Source organism: Pan troglodytes, chromosome 3 (assembly GCF_028858775.2).
Source record: "Pan troglodytes isolate AG18354 chromosome 3, NHGRI_mPanTro3-v2.0_pri, whole genome shotgun sequence".
Classification (NCBI taxonomy): domain Eukaryota; kingdom Metazoa; phylum Chordata; class Mammalia; order Primates; family Hominidae; genus Pan; species Pan troglodytes.
In genome coordinates, this window is record NC_072401.2 from 116,101,279 (window position 1) to 116,114,080 (window position 12,802).

Genomic DNA, 12,802 nt, shown 5'->3' on the forward strand with positions numbered 1-12,802 from the left:
AACTGAAGTAGTGGGTGATACCATTGCTGGAAGAAAGAACAAAGGCCACAGCTGTCTCTCATGTGCCTATGCCTGGCATCTAAGTTCTAGTTTCCTTTCATAATTCTTGTTATTACTGAAGGTAATGGCAATTATCTTGGTCATTTGTAACACTACTGTGAATGTGTAAAATGAAAGACCCCAGATTCAAGGAAAAGCTGTAATGAAATCAGTACTTTTACTTGCTACTTTCTTCTTCCACCTGTAGTACACATTAGCCCAGAAATTTTCTCTGTAGTTGAGTTGTGTAAATAACTTCAGTGCCTCAGGCAAAAGCTTTTGATTCAGAATTTTGTTCAAAAGTAAGACAATTCATATAATTAGAAGGTTCGTTTATTTAAAATTAAAGAAAAAAGTGGGGCTGGTAGTGTAGATGCATGTGATTCATCTATATGTCCTGGTTCAAAATAATAATTGCAGTCATTTACTCAGTAAATAAATGTTGAGTGCTTACTACATAGTTAGGCAATGAGAATAAAGCAATTACCAAGTTTAACTGAAATCCCTACCTTTATGGAGCTTAAGTCATACTAAGGAAAGGCAGAAAAATACATTTTTTAAAATAAAATTTATATTTATTTAAAAGCACCAGTAATGATACTCAATCAATATTTATTTTGCTGAATTTATATTTATTTTTTTTTTATTTTGCTGGATGGCATTTTCCAAGGCTTACACGTAAGGGGTGCTTTGAAGAGAGATGAAGTTTCTCTTACAATATTCTATATAGTACCAGAAGTTTGACCTCTGGTGGCAATTGATTGGTGTATTTGCTCACATTATTGCAGTCCACATAATAGTAAATGCCAGGGAAACCTAAAAGTACTGAGAACCTCAGCTGTTCAGATTACATAATCTGCTTTAGACTAAATCATCCCCTTCATTTTTCTAAATATGATTCACCATATGCAGACATGATTTTATATTTTCCATAAGCCCTTATTTTGTTTTTCCTTTAATGCAAAGATACTTTGATTAATTCTTGTTTAAAATAACGAATTGCTGAGCCTCTGGGATGATAGACTCTCAAAAGTCAACTTATTTCATGTAGTTTATGTGCTTGTCATTTTTTTCTTATATGATTCAACGGTTCATCCACATGAATGCTTTCCAGTTCAGAGTCACTAACAATGAGCAGCTCTTGAACTGGAGAAATGAGAGGAATGATTCTTTCAAGTGGTAGTAAAAGGTGATTCCCCACTTTTTTTTAAATAGCAAGGGTGGAGGATGGGAGGAGGGAGAGGGTCAGGAAAAATAATTGAGTACTAGGCTTAATACCTGGGTGATGAAATAATCTGTACAACAAACCCCCGTGACACAAGTTTACCTATGTAACAAACCTGCACTTATACCCCTGAACTTGAGTTAAAAATAAAAATACAAAATAAAGGGAGTTAACATATTTCAAAAAAAAAAAAGTAATATAACCGGGAGTCACGTATGGTATTTATTTTATAAGCATTCATCTTTTTTTTTATTATACTTTAAGTTTTAGGGTACATGTGCACAACATGCAGGTTTGTTACATATGTATACATGTGCCATGTTGGTGTGCTGCACCCATTAACTCGTCATTTAACATTAGGTATATCTCCTAATGCTGTCCCTCCCCCTTCCCCCCACCCCACAACAGGTCCCAGTGTGTGATGTTCCCCTTCCTGTGTCCATGTGTTCTCATTGTTCAGTTCCCAACTATGAGTGAGAGCATGTGGTGTGTTTGGTTTTTTGTCCTTGCGATAGTTTGCTGAGAATGATGGTTTCCAGCTTCATCCATGTCCCTACAAAGGACATGGACTCATCATTTTTTATGGCTGCATAGTATTCCATGGTGTATATGTGCCACATTTTCTTAATCCAGTCTATCATTGTTGGACATTTGGCTTGGTTCCAAGTCTTTGCTATTGTGAATAGTGCCGCAATAAACATACATGTGCATGTGTCTTTATAGCAGCATGTTTTATAATCCTTTGGGTGTATACCCAGTAATGGGATGGCTGGGTCAAATGGTATTTCTAGTTCTAGATCACTGAGGAATGACCACACTGACTTCCACAATGGTTGAACTAGTTTGCAGTCTCACCAACAGTGTAAAAGTGTTCCTATTTCTCCACATCCTCTCCAGCACCTGTTGTTTCCTGACTTTTTAATGATCGCCATTCTAACTGGTGCAAGATGGTATTTCATTGTGGTTTTGGTTTGCATTTCTCTGATGGCCAGTGATGATGAGCACTTTTTCATGTGTCTTTTGCCTGCGTAAATGTCTTCTTTTGAGAAGTGTCTGTTCATATCCTTTGTCCACTTTTTGATGGGGTCGTTTGTTTTTTTTCTTATAAATTTGCTTGAGTTCATTGTAGACTCTGGATATTAGCCCTTTGTCACATGAGTAGATTGCAAAAATGTTCTCCCATTCTGTAGGTTGCCTGTTCACTCTGATGGTAGTTTCTTTTGCTGTGCAGAAGCTCTTTAGTTTAATTAGATCCCATTTGTCAATTTTGTCTTTTGTCGCCATTGCTTTTGGTGTTTTAGACATGAAGTCCTTGCCCATGCCTGTGTCCTGAATGGTATTGCCTAGGTTTTCTTCTAGGGTTTTTATGGTTTTTGGTCTAACATGTAAGTCTTTAATCCATCTTGAATTAATTTTTGTATAAGGTGTAAGGAAGGGATCACGTTTCTACATGTGGCTAGCCAGTTTTCCCAGCACCATTTATTAAATAGGGAATCCTTTCCCCATTGCTTGCTTTTGTCAGGTTTGTCAAAGATCAGATAGTTGTAGATATGCGGCATTATTTCTGAGGTCTCTGTTCTGCTCCATTGGTCTATATCTCTGTTTGGGTACCAGTATCATGCTGTTTTGGTTACTGTAGCCTTGTAGTATAGTTTGAATTCAGGTAGCATGATGCCTCCAGCTTTTTTCTTTTGGCTTAGGATAGACTTGGCAATGTGGGCTCTTTTTTGGTTCCATATGAACTTTAAAGTAGTTTTTTCCAATTCTGTGAAGAAAGTCATTGGTAGCTTGATGGGGATGGCATTGAATCTATAAATTACCTGGGGAAATATGGCCATTTTCATGATATTGATTCTTCCTACACATGAGCATGGAATGTTCTTCCATTTGTTTGTATCCTCTTTTATTTCATTGAGCAGTGGTTTGTAGTTCTCCTTGAAGAGGTCCTTCACATCCCTTGTAAGTTGGGTTCCTAGGTATTTTATTCTCTTTGAAGCAATTGTGAATGGGAGTCCACTCATGATTTGGCTCTCTGTTTGTCTGTTACTGGTGTATAAGAATGCTTGTGATTTTTGCACACTGATTTTGTATCCTGAGACTTTGCTGAAGTTGCCTATCAGCTTAAGGAGATTTTGGGCTGAGACGATGGGGTTTTCTAGAAATACAATCATGTCATCTGCAAACAGGGACTATTTAACTTCCTCTTTTCCTAATTGAATACCCTTTATTTCCTTCTCCTGCCTAATTGCCCTGGCCAGAACTTCCAACACTATGTTGAATAGGAGTGGTGAGAGAGGGCATCCCTGTCTCGTGCCAGTTTTCAAAGGGAATGCTTCCAGTTTTTGCCCATTCACTATGATATTGGCTGTGGGTTTGTCATAGATAGCTCTTATTATTTTGAGATATGTCCCATCAATACCTAAATTATTGAGAGTTTTTAGCATGAAGGTTTGTTGATTTTGTCAAAGGCCTTTTCTGCATCTGTTGAGATAATCATGTGGTTTTTGTCGTTGGTTCTGTTTATGTGCTGGATTATGTTTATTGATTTGCATATGTTGAACCAGCCTTGCATCCCAGGGATGAAGCCCACTTGATCATAGTGGATAAGCTTTTTGATGTGCTGCTGGATTCGGTTTGCCAGTATTTTATTGAGGATTTTTGCATCGATGTTCATCAAGGATATTCGTCTAAAATTCTCTTTTTTTGTTGTGTCTCTGCCCGGCTTTGGTATCAGGATGATGCTGGCCTCATAAAATGAGTTAGGGAGGATTCCCTCTTTTTCTATTGATTGGAATAGTTTCGGAAGGAATGGTACCAGCTCCTCCTTTTACCTCAGGTAGAATTCAGCTGTGAATCCATCTGGTCCTGGACTTTTTTTGGTTGGTAAGCTATTAATTATTGCCTCAATTTCAGAGCCTGTTACTGGTCTATTCAGAGATTCAACTTCTTCCTGGTTTAGTTTTGGGAGGGTGTGTGTGTCCCGGAATTTGTCCATTTCTTCTAGATTTTCTAGTTTATTTGTGTAGAGGTGTTTATAGTATTCTCTGATGGTAGTTTGTATTTCTGTGGGATCGGTGGTGATATCCCCTTTATCATTTTTTATTGCGTCTATTTGATTCTTCTCTCTTTTCTTCTTTATTAGTTTTGCTAGCGGTCTATCAATTTTGTTGATCTTTTCAAAAAACCAGCTCCTGGATTCATTGATTTTTTGAAAGGTGTTTTGTGTCTCTATTTCCTTCAGTTCTGCTCTGATCTTAGTTATTTCTTGCCTTCTGCTAGCTTTTGAATGTGTTTGCTCTTGCTTCTCTAGTTCTTTTAATTGTGATGTTAGGGTGTCAATTTTAGATTTTTCCTGCTTTCTCTTGTGGGCATTTAGTGCTATGAATTTCTCTCTACACACTGCTTTGAATGTGTCCCAGAGATTCTGGTATGTTGTGTCTTTGTTCTCATTGGTTTCAAAGAACATCTTTATTTCAGCCTTCACTTCGTTATGTACCCAGTAGTCATTCAGGAGCAGGTTGTTCAGTTTCCATGTAGTTGAGCGGTTTTGAGTGAGTTTCTTAATCCTGAGTTCCAGTTTGATTGCACTGTGGTCTGAGAGACAGTTTGTTATAATTTTTGTTCTTTTACATTTGCTGAGGAGTGCTTTACTTCCAACTATGTGGTCAATTTTGAAATAGGTGTGGTGTGGTGCTGAAAAGAATGTATATTCTGTTGAACTGGGGTGGAGAGTTCTGTAGATGTCTATTAGGTCCGCTTGGTGCAGAGCTGAGTTCATTTCCTGGATATCCTTGTTAACTTTCTGTCTCGTTGATCTGTCTAATGTTGACAGTGGGGTGTTAAAGTCTCCCATTATTATTGTGTGGAAGTCTAAGTCTCTTTGTAGGTCACTAAGGACTTGCTTTATGAATCTGCATGCTCCTGTATTGGATGCATATATATTTAGGATAGTTAGCTCTTCTTGTTGAATGGATCCCTTTACCATTATGTAATGGCCTTGTCTCTTTTGATCTTTGTTGGTTTAAAGTCTGTTTTATCCGAGACTAGGATTGCAACCCCTGCCTTTTTTTTGTTTTCCATTTGCTTGGTAGATCATCCTCCATCCCTTTATTTTGAGCCTATGTGTGTCTCTGCACGTGAGATGGGTTTCCTGAATACAGCACACTGATGGGTCTTGACTCTTTATCCAATTTGCCAGTCTGTGTCTTTTAATTGGAGCATTTAGCCCATTTACATTTAAGGTTAATATTGTTATGTGTGAATTTGATCCTGTCATTATGATGTTAGCTGGTTATTTTGCTCATTAGTTGATGCAGTTTCTTCCTAGCCTTGATGGTCTTTACAATTTGGCATGTTTTTGCAGTGGCTGGTACCGGTTGTTCCTTTCCATGTTTAGTGCTTCCTTCAGGAGCTCTTTTAGGGCAGGCCTGGTGGTGACAAAATCTCTCAGCATTTGCTTGTCTGTAAAGTATTTTATTTCTCCTTCACTTATGAAGCTGGATATGAAATTCTGGGTTGAAAATTCTTTTCTTTAAGAATGTTGAATATTGGCCCCCACTCTCTTCTGGCTTGTAGAGCCAAGAGATCAGCCGTTAGTCTGATGGGCTTCCCTTTGTGGGTAACCTGACCTTTCTCTCTGGCTGCCCTTAACATTTTTTCCTTCATTTCAACTTTGGTGAATCTGACAATTATGTGTCTTGGAGTTGCTCTTCTCGAGGAGTATCTTTGTGGCGTTCTCCGTATTTCCTGAATTTGAATGTTGGCCAGCCTTGCTAGATTGGGGAAGTTCTCCTGGATAATATCCTGCAGAGTGTTTTCCAACTTGGTTCCATTCTCCCCGTCACTTTCAGGTACACCAATCAGACGTAGATTTGGTCTTTTCACATAGTCCCATATTTCTTGGAGGCTTTGTTCGTTTCTTTTTATTCTTTTTTCTCTAAACTTCTCCTCTCGCTTCATTTAATTCGATTTCCATCACTGATACCCTTTCTTCCAGTTGATCAAATCGGCTACTGAGGCTTGTGCGTTCGTCACATAGTTCTTGTGCCGTGGTTTTCAGCTCCATCAGGTCCTTTAAGGACTTCCCTGCATTGGTTATTCTAGTTAGCCATTCATCTAATTTTTTTCAAGGTTTTTAACTTCTTTGCCATGGGTTTGAACTTCTTCGTTTAGCTCGGAGTAGTTTTATCGTCTGAAGCCTTCTTCTCTCAACTCATCAAAGTCATTCTCCGTCCAGCTTTGTTCCGTTGCTGGTGAGGAGCTGCATTCCTTTGGAGGAGGAGAGGTGCTCTGATTTTTAGAGTTTCCGGTTTTTCTGCTCTGTTTTTCCCCCATCTTTGTGGTTTTATCTACCTTTGGTCTTTGCTGATGGTGATGCACAGATGGGTTTTGGTGTGGATGTCCTTTCTGTTTGTTAGTTTTCCTTCTAACAGTCAGGACCCTCAGCTGCAGGTCTGTTGGAGTTTGCTGGAGGTCCACTCCAGACCCTTTTTGCCTGGGTATCAGCAGCAGAGGCTGCAGAACAGCGGATATTGGTGAACAGCAAATGTTGCTGCCTGATTGTTCCTCTGGAGGTTTTGTCTCAGAGGAGTACCTGGCCGTGTGAGGTGTCAGTCTGCCCCTACTTGGGGGTGCCTCCCAGTTAGGCTAGTCGTGGGTCAGGGACCCACTTGAGGAGGCAGTCTGCCCGTTCTCAGATCTCCAGCTGCATGCTGGGAGAACCACTACTCTCTTCAGAGCTGTCAGACAGGGACATTTAAGTCTGCAGAGGTTTCTGCTGCCTTTTTTTGGGCTATGCCCTGCCCCCAGAGGTGGAGTCTACAGAGGCAGGCAGGCCTCCTTGAGCTGCAGTGGGCTCCACCCAGCTCGAGCTTCCCGGCCGCCTTGTTTACCTACTCAAGCCTCGGCAGTGGTGGGCGCCCCTCCCCTAGCCTCATGGCCGCCTTGCAGTTTGATCTCAGACTGCTGTGCTAGCAATGAGTGGGGCTCCATGGGTGTAGGACCCTCCGAGCCATGCAGGGGATATAATCTCCTGGTGTGCTGTTTGCTAAGACCATTGGAAAAGTGCAGTATTAGGGTGGGAGTGACCCGATTTTCCAGGTGCCTTCTGTCACCCCTGTCTTGACTAGGAAAGGGAATTCCCTGAACCCTTGTGCTTCCCAGGTGAGGCGATGCCTCACGCTGCTTCGGCTCATGCTCGGTGCGTTGCACCCACTGTCCTGCACCCACTGTCCAACACTCCCCAGTGAGATGAACCCAGTACCTCAGTTGGAAATGCAGAAATCACCCGTCTTCTGCGTCACTCATGCTGGGAGCTGTAGGCTGGAGCTGTTCCTATTTGGCCATCTTGGCTCCCATGTATGGTATTAAACTCTGGTATTTTAGCTTTAGTCTCTTTGGAAAAATGGGAAATACAGGGGATTTATAAAATTCTATTTTCATCTTTAAAATATTTCAGTAGTATATTGGGGTGTTCCTGTATCAAATTTCAGCATATATGAACCATTGATACCTAGGCACAGAAGCATTGTAGCTAATCTAACTTGTTTTCTGGAGCTCTAAGGGTTTAAAACCTTTCCTTTGTGCTGTGCATGGTGGCTCATGCCTGTAATCCCAGCACTTTGGTAGGCTGAGGCGGGCAGATCACACAGTCAGGAGTTCGAGACCAGTTTGGCCAACATGGTGAAACCCTGTCTCTACTAAAAAAAATAGAAAAATTAGTTGGGCACGGTGGTGTGTGCCTGTAATCCCAGCTACTCAGAAGGCTGAGGCAGGAGAATTGCTTGAACCTGGGAGGCGAAGGTTGTAGTGAGCTGAGATTGTGCCATTGCACTCTAGCCTGAGCTACAGAGCAAGACTCCGTCTCAAACAAAACAAACAGACAAACCCTTTCTTTGTCCTTGGAGAAATCACTTTTACAGATGAACGTTTTGGATGTGCACCCCAATATCCTGATATCTTACTGTTTTGCCCAAATTAATTCACACTGAAATGTTAAATGACTTCCCTGTGGTGAGTGGTAGACACACCTATTAAAATGCTTTTGGCTTCCTGTCTTGAAAGCAAGCATAGAAATAATTTTTAATAGGAAGAAAAAAGGGTAGACTGATAATGCAGTTTGTGTAGAGTCTTCAAATTTTTGTACATTCTTTGAATTTTGGATTTTCTTCAAGATTCTGGCAGCATATTACTCCACTGCCAGAATCTTGTAGTCAAGTAGTAGTAGTATCCTAGAAGCCAAGAGAGAATTTAGAGGAAGAGAGAATCACTAGTGGCTACTGTTAAAGGGAAGTCCAAACAGATAAATGGAAAATGGGCATTTGTATGAATTTTGGGAAGCGTTAGTGCCCTTAACAGTAAGAATTTGGTTAGAATTGTGGTGGATTCAAAGGCTGACTGTAAACATTTGGGGAGTAAGTGGAGACCAGCAAATAGAGACTGATGTTTTATGATGCTTAACTCCAAAGGAAGGATGAGAGTAAGGCTGCAGCTCCAGGGATGTGCCAGCTGAAAGCTGTAGAATTACCTACTTTTGGTAGAAATCTTTGAAAATCCTGAAAAATATAAGAAAAGGAAAGAAAATTGTTCAAGTCCATAACCTTAAAATTGTTATCAGTTTCATCTTTACTTCGTTATCATTATAATCACTTTATATATACATATATATATCATATACATAATTTTATTTCTGATCTTAGTGTTATGTTACAAGTATTTTCTGATATTAAAATTATTTTCAAACATTATTTTTGAAGTTGTATAATTTTCCATCATAAAAATATGCTGTAATTAAATTAATCTACTGTTGGCTTTATAGTGGTTTCTGGCTGTTTGCTGTTGGCTATGAATGCAATGGACATTTTCCTACATAAGTATTGGTATCTCTGTAGTGTTATAAAATAATATGCCAGTTGTATTTCATAACATTTACACCAGTTTACATTTTCACCAACTTCTTAAGACTACACTGTGCCTTTGCAAGAGTTGAGCATTATCACTAAAAATAACATCCTTGCCGGTTTTATAAGAGACAAGTCTAATTTGTTCATTTGTTCAGTCATTCCACTGTAGCCCTGTCAATGCCTCATACCACTTTTCAGAACTCATGTGTATTTGTTTTCTTTTATATTCTTCACTCAAATTTCCAGTGGAGCTTTGGGAGAAAAGGAATGGAAACACTTGTTTTAATCTGCCATTTTAAACTGGAAACCTCTGCTTGCTCCAGATGTTCTAAACATTCCAAAAATATTAATGATTGTGCATTTAAATCTAATATTTGTAAAAGTGATTGTTTGCTTTGCTTTATGCTTATTTTTTTCTCTTTCCAGATAATCCTTTAAAGCTAAACATTTTTAATGGATTTATCTAAAAACTTCTAACACGATGCTATTCAATTTACTTTAAGGAAGGTTTAAGGTAAAAAATATAGTGATTTTATTTTTCAAATATAAAGCAAATTTTTAACACTATTGAATAAGTTTTTCTTTCCTCATCTATTTGTGGTACTTCCTTCGTCATCTATTATGCTTATATTTATTCAGGGAATTCCAATAGGCTTCCTACACTGATGCATTGATTTCATGTAGAATTCTTGGGCTAATTCCAGTTTTTAATTATTGGGTTTTAAAATATGTTTTAAGATTTATATGGATATCCCAAATCATTACTGTTTCTTTTTCAAAAATGTATTCTCTCTTCTTTTTATATTTTTCCAATGAACATAGGTATAATTTTGATTAAATTTCGAACAAAACACAACAGTCATCCAGTGGGATTTGGAAGAAATGTATCAGTCTATTTATAACATGGGAAGGATTAACTTTTAGAATATTTTCTTTTGTGAAAACAAAAGTGTTTCTATACATTTAGAAAATATTCCTGTGTATATATCTTCAGGGGAAGTCTGGCCATGTTATAGGCAACAAATATTCTATGTTGGTAATGTAAAAGGTATATTGTACACTTTATTGTTATTGTGAATGAAGTATTTTTCATCATATGTTACTTTAAAATAATATTTATTTTTATTTCAATGAGAGTAACACATGCCCACTGTGGATTCCTTTGTGAATACATAAAAGGAAAAAGTTAAAACTCTTATAATTCACACTAGCCAGAGAAAAACAATACTATTTTGGCAAGTATCATTCCCATATGTGTACACATGTATATATTTTGCAAAGTGCTACATGATATTTATAATGTTTAGTATCCTAATTTTCAGTCAACATTAAATCTTGAATATCTTATGCCATATTCTTTTTATAAGATTATTTTAGTGGCTGCATTATATGAATGAATGACAGTCTAACCAATCCCCAGTTGTTGAGAATTTAACATAACTTCAAGATTTGCACATGATAATAATCCTCTCCTGCACTAAATGAAGTCAGGAGAATACTTAGGGAAGTTAAATATCTGTTATGTATGTTGCAGGTTGTATTTCTAAGATATCATTTGTCATTATATTTGTTTATGGTGCATTTGATATGTCTGCATATTTTATTTGTATTGCTTAGTTTGTTTTCTTTCTATTGAGTATTTTTCAGGTTTCTTTAATATAAATAATATAGGCTATTATAATAACATAATTATATTAAAATATAAGATAATTATATCTTGACTGTGCTATTCTAAAATATAAGCAGTTCATTAAAAATTATGTGATTTCTTTTTACTTTGTAGTAATTACTGAAATAAAATATTAAAATTAAAAAGGAAGAATTAAAAGCACAGTGAAAGCATTTGTTCTCTATGATCATTTTTGTTTTAAGTTATTTATGATAGATAAAGTAGTTTTAACTGTAGCTGAACAGAGTGTACCTATGGTCTGCTCAGCTAGATCCAGAACCCAGTGGGGAGACCAGTTTTCTACCATTGTTCCATCGTCAAGTACTCACCTCTCGAATATGCAAGAAGTGACAGCAGTGAGCAGTAGCTGCTGGAATACCTACCTGTTTTGGCATTAGTCTTATCCCTGGAGTTCATAATATTTCCTTGTAAAATATCTCATTTTTCCTTCTTCAGATTTGTGAGAAGGCAACATTGGAGAGACACATAGGTGAGGCAGTACAGTAGAATAAACATTTGCAAGGTTTTTCTAAGATCGGCTCCTTAATTTTCTTTCTTCACTGATCTTGTAATTGTAGTCAACTTTACTATAGAATCAGTATCTTCTCCAAAGTTAATTATTTTTAAAGCCTTATAATAATGTAAGTGACGTTTATATTACATGTTTGTAATATGCATTACTTTTACTTATTCTTAATGGTATAATTTCAACTTTCAAATAGTTTGAAACTTCCCTTAGAGTAGGAGAGGAAAAAAGCATCTGGAAATATATGTATTTTAGAGTTCAATCTTGTTATTGGAAGAATCTATTAGTTGCCTGCTATTGATTTCTTTTTGCTTGCAGTGTTTGAATGTTGAGAAGGTATAGTTGTTAAAACTGCATTTAGATGTTGGGAATTTATACAAATAGGAGGGTTAATGTATTCTAAGGAGTAAAAATAGATATCAATTTGGTTATATGTGTGTTGGTGATGTGTGTATAAATCTATTTTGAGATTTTTGAAATGTGTCCAGTTTGCATGAGCAATTGTTTAGATCTTTTTTCTATTTGAGGGTCTAATTTAGAGTCTAAGAATTCATTATATTGAATAGGTTGGTGGGTGTATTTGCACACTATATGGTCCCCACGTGTAGTATATTTATCTCTAAAAACAATAAAAGACAACTTTATTACACATATCTGTTAACATGAAAAGGTAGGAGAAGTACTGGCCCTCAAGTGTACCGGCATCATCTGACTTGACATTTGCACCTGAGTTAAAGGTACAACATAGCAAGTGTGGTCTGAGACATAATCATTCATCAGTCCTTTTTCAATAAGTATTTACTGAGATCCATTAACCCTCTTGAGCTTTTCTATTAAAAGTTTCTCTTTTACATAATGCCCTGAAATGCATCAGCAAATTGACATAGATTACATAAATATAGATTGCTAGGACAATTATGGTATTTAGGTAAAGGGAAAATATATGTTAAAGATCATTTTTCCTCTGGAAAAAAGTCTTTTCTGCAGAATTACCAAACTACCATTCAAAATAATTATTTTCTAAAACAATCTTTCTTTGGTATGCTTTGATTATAACTGCAAATGTAACCATTGAATTAAAATGATTTAAACAAAGAGACACGTGCTGATATACCTGGAAATTAAAAAAGGTCAGCTCTTCTTCCTGGGATTAACATTGACATTCAATTAGAAGATGAACAGATGTTCCATAGATATTTCATAGATATTCTTCCAAAAAGATATATTATGTGTCATTCAACCTTATCAAAATGTTATTTCAAATGTCTGAAAATAGTTTACTGATTCAATTTTCTTCCCAAACAGATCCATTTTTAATATATTTCAGTTTATGTCAACTTTGCTTTCAATTCTATACTTAAACATAATTGATCTTTCAAAAATAAAGAGGTAATTAGAACAAATATCAGGTTAATTTTTAATAGTGTTTTTTTTGTATGTTA

General features: G+C 37.0%; 1 protein-coding gene across 1 annotated transcript in view; it reads left to right on the top strand.

Annotated features, from left to right (window-relative positions):
* UGT8 (UDP glycosyltransferase 8) overlaps positions 1–12,802 on the top strand; it is an 85,754-nt gene that overhangs the window by 17,356 nt on the left and 55,596 nt on the right. The gene's annotated exons all lie outside the window — the stretch shown is intronic.